Genomic DNA, 4774 nt, shown 5'->3' on the forward strand with positions numbered 1-4774 from the left:
AATTCGCCGTACGGTTTCGTTAAATGAGGTTCAGTCCGCGTATTAAATTTCCATGCAGGTAGAGGAACCAGTTAGGCAAGTGGTGCGCCAGAAAAAGCGCGATAAGTGCAGTTTATGCCAAAAGTAGGCGTGCCGCCGCTGTTCATTTCTGGGCCGCGCAGTGCGACTGGCTGAGCACTGGCAGGGCTCCAAATCGCGGGAAGGTTGCACAATTATTCCGAGATTTGCCTAGCAGGAAACCTAATGGCCAGCAGATGGGCTGTTTATTACTGCCTCGCCTTAAATTACCTTCCTTTTTGCCTTTCTTTTCCCTCGGTCATTGTTACTTTCTCTCTCTCGCTCTTTCCTTCGATCTCTTTCTTTCCTTCTTTCTTTTGCTTTTCTTTCTTGCCTGCCTGCTTACTTTTTGACAACAGAATGAGAAATATTCTCATGTAGGTTCTTCTGTTGGAAAAGCTATAAGCTCAGTCCACCCATGCGTGACTCGGCAGTTCTTGCCACGCTCAGAACTGGTGACGAGATGTTGCTGTTGTGCCGTTGGAGAACGGCACTAAATAATAATAATAATATTAATAATAATAATAATAATATGTAATAATAATAATAATAATAATAATAATAATAATAATAATAATAATAATAATAATAATAATAATAATAATAATAATAATAATAATAATAATAATTGGTTTTGTGGAAAAGAAATGGCGCAGTATCTGTCTCATATATCGTTGGACACCTGAACCGCGCCATAAGGAAGGGATAAGAGAGGGAGTGAAAGAAGAAAGGAAGAGATAGGTGCCGTAGTGGAGGGCTCCGGAATAATTTCGACCACCTGGGGATCTTTAACGTTCACTGACATCGCACAGCACACGGGCGCCTTAGCGTTTTTCCTCCATAAAAACGCAGCCGCCGCGGTCGGGTTCGAACCCGGGAACTCCGGATCACCCACGAGAGGGATGGACCACACAAGTAAGCGTCACAAAAACAAATAATAGAATGGATGATGTAAACAAAAAGAAGAAGAAAAGGAAGAATCTAATAAGAGTGGCAGTAAAGACTTACTGATGTGCTGCTACAAGAGTGTAGATCTTTTCTTTTTTTTTTACGGCCTACGAACTCGGGAGCACTCGACATGTTTCTTCCCGCGACCTCAATTTTCATGCACAAGGAGAAAACCCTTTCAAAACTTTTAATAACTAGTCCTGCGTAGCGAAACCGGACATAGATTTCTGAAACGTTACGCAATGCATCATGTACACATCATAATCGTCGTCGTCGCCATTATCATCATTAACAAACCACAAGGTTAGCCCTAGTGACAGCCGCAACCAACCGTATCGCAGCAAATTTTAAACCTAATTTCACCACGCTACTTAGAACGCTTGCCGCCTTCGATTACCGCTTGATCCGGGCGAACAACTCCGAGCCCCAGTGGGGCTACGCAGTAGTAGAGCAAACATTTTCTAAAAACCCTGTTGCTCAAGCATGACCTTGAATTCATATAATTTTATGCTTTTCCTTTTGCTTTTCCGTGCCTGAAAATATGTGTGCGTGTGTTTTAGTATTACTGTTTTTTCGTTAGTAATATCTTCTATAACGGCACGCTTGACTTTGAATATAATTCGGATGTTTTGTCATTGCAAAGCAATCAGCAATATCATGTTCGCCTTTTGTCATCTTTTGTTTAATTGTAAATATTATTGTGATCCTGTCTGGTGGAAATATTTGTGTGTTCAACAATTGTATTTCTTAGTTGTTTTTATTGAATGCTCTTTTAACATATCCCTTTTCCTGCTCTCTGAACGTTATACGGAGGGAAAGCCTTTGTCAGGCACTATAGCATTTAGTAAAGAAAGAAAGAAAGATGCAACCACATTAGGTTGGAAGACTCAATTACTGAGCACAAACGCACGCTCTAGCGACAAAACGGGGTTGTCCACCTCGCTGTGTTACTTAGTCGCTGCCTTCTGTCGTGTATGTCGAGTAATAACACTGCGGTAAAAGTATGCTCATTTCAGTCAACCCTCCGAACTAAGGGTACTGAAATGTAGTTTTGGAGCGCAACTCTTATCGCCGCAGTCATCGACGTTATCGCCACCTGATAACAGTGCCAGGTGCCGCATCCTAGCGAAGCGCCACCTGCCACGGTGAGGCGAAGGAAACGGACAACTGGAAGGTGGCTGCTGCGGGACGATCCCGGAGGGTTGCGATTAGAGAAGCACAATGCTCTTCTGAAGAGCTGCGCTCAAATTTCGCATTACCTACTAGCGTAATCATCTGTAAATTTTCTTTGGTTCACTGGCATCTGAAAGACACAGCATATAGGACTGACTTGCAAGACGTGTCACCCTACCTTTATCAGAAGACGTTTACACAAAGCGTATTTTGTTATATTCGCCAATCAAGCATCCTCTTGAATTTCAAGTGCTTTCTTTCGAACTGGCCCCTCGGCCAGCAGCGCCACCGGTGTGCGCAAACATCCTGGACAAAATTCCTCTCTTCCCTCGCCTCTCCTGCCCGCATCCCGGTTTTCACGCACGCAGCAGACACGCGGTGTCCTTTTCTCGAAGCCGCGACAGAGGTAGAAAGCGCATCTTCAGCGAGGCGAGCACGCATCCCTCAGCAGCGTCCTCAGCGTTCACGTGAACACACGAGTCGCTGACAGTGGCCACGCCTTCCGCGGCTCAACACGTGGACACGCTCTCCCGCTCGGACAGGGGACCAGCGGAGCCGTCACGAACCCGTGACAGCGTCCGGCGGAGCGTGCGGTCCTTCCCCTCCCTCCCATTCCTCCCAAATCCCTAACGCGCCGGGCCTTCCCATGGCGCGCCGTGTCACTTTGCCACGGGAACAGCATCAATGGTGGAAAAGTAAAAGTGTCCTCTCTCGCTCCCTCCTCCCCACTCTTCCCTAGAGGTGCGGCGTCGCGTGTAGACCTGCTAGAGATCAGACGAACGAGAAGAGCTGGAACGATGGGAAGGAGAAGGCTTGACCGACTCCTGCGCCTCTCGGCGCGCCGCGAAGTACCACGAAGAAGGCAGCAGAAGAAGAGGAGGAGGAGCTCCACACCGTGCACTTGCAGGGCCACTTCCTTAGCGCTCTGCTGCACCGCTTGGTCCCGGCGGCCGTGCTACGACGACATGGTCGAGCCGAAACGCCACCAAGCTGCTGCCTCCGCCGCCGCCTCTCCGCTCCACTCCGCGTCGGGAGACTGACTGCATATAAATAACGTCATTACGTGTCGTCCTCTCTCGGTGAGGAGCGCGCGCGCCAGGAACAGACGAACGCTTGCCGCCCCTGCAGTAAAAAAAGCTTAGGAAGAAGCGGCAGGGGCGAGCGAAAGCAGACGGCAGCTCCCGCCCAGGCCGATCCTCTCGTTGCATGCATGCTGACACTATATAAGCGCTCGCCCCTCCGCGGGCTTCTCCGTAGTTCATTTTACTTTTTCGCTTCTGAAATCTTTCCGTTTTGTTGTGTGCGTCGCTTTTCTGGCGCATTCGATCTTGTCTTCGACCCAGTGCGCTTCAACTCTCCCTCCCCTTTGCGATCCTTTTTTCGCCTCTCGTTCGCGTAATGTCAAGTGACAGAACGGGGAAAGGCGCTGCTCAAGTACCACGTTTGACCGCCCTCCGCTGTCACCGCCACAGCGTGGCTAAAGCTCGCCGCCTCCGCCGGGTGGCGCTGCGTTCCACATTCTGCTTCGTGCCCGCGAATGGCTGCCTGTGAGGGTTGCCTTCCCCGTCCTCTCCATTACATCGACCACCAGCAAGCACTAGACTCATCTCCCCTTCTCCTCCCACTTCATCAACCCTTAGCTCAGCGCGTGCTTTTTCTCCTTGCCGCTGGTACGCGTGGCACGACGAGCTTCTATAAGAGAGCCCTTCACCCCACAAAGCGATCATTACTTTCGTTTTATTTTTTTTGTTGTTGTTGTTAACAGCCTACTATGGTTTAAACAGAGAACAGGTTGTCCCTACGTATATGTGGAGAGTACAATGTGGGCATTTTCCTGGTTCGAGAATGACGGAGTTATCTTACTATTTTATTTTTTTCAACGGCTGCGGTTCAAGTAGTCTGATGTATTGATACCATAGCATTAAAAGTAGCATCGGAGCAAAAATCTGATGGCGTCGTCCGTCGTTTTCCGACGTCGTCTGTCATAAAACTAGCTGATTGGCTGGACGGACGTCTTCAGTGGCGTCACCAGACCAGATAAATTCTGGTTTGGTTTATAGGGGTTTAACGTCCCAAAGCAACTCAGGCTATGAGAGACGCCGTAGTGAAGGGCTCCGGATATTTCGACCACCCGGGGTTCTTTAACGTGCACTGACATCGCACAGTATAGATCACACCAGACATCGCATCTGACATCGCACCAGATAAATTCTATTGTCTGGAGGCAAGTGACGTCACCAGACCTGGTTAGGTGACCAGGCAGGTGATGTTGACTAATGACTGGGAAGAAAATGGCCCAGCCATAGGCACGCATACCTGCAAAAAAGACAGCCTCCCGAAGGCCTATATCTGTGCAAACAGGAGACTTGCGGGAGCTGTTCCTTCTCCGCATCGCTCAGGAAGAGCAAACTGGGTCTCACAAGCCCTACCAGTCACTTCCAGCAAAGGAAGGAATTGGATTGGATTGGAAAACCTTTATTCGCTGGCAGAAAGTGGTTTAAGGTGAGGTCTTGGTCACGCTAGATGGCCGTCAGCCCGTGGCTGATGGCGGTCTCGTTGGCTCGCTTCACTGCCCGGAGTTGGGTTTCCGGGTCGG

The sequence above is a fragment of the Amblyomma americanum genome, chromosome 2 (assembly GCF_052857255.1).
Source record: "Amblyomma americanum isolate KBUSLIRL-KWMA chromosome 2, ASM5285725v1, whole genome shotgun sequence".
In the NCBI taxonomy this organism is placed as follows: Eukaryota; Metazoa; Arthropoda; class Arachnida; order Ixodida; family Ixodidae; genus Amblyomma; species Amblyomma americanum.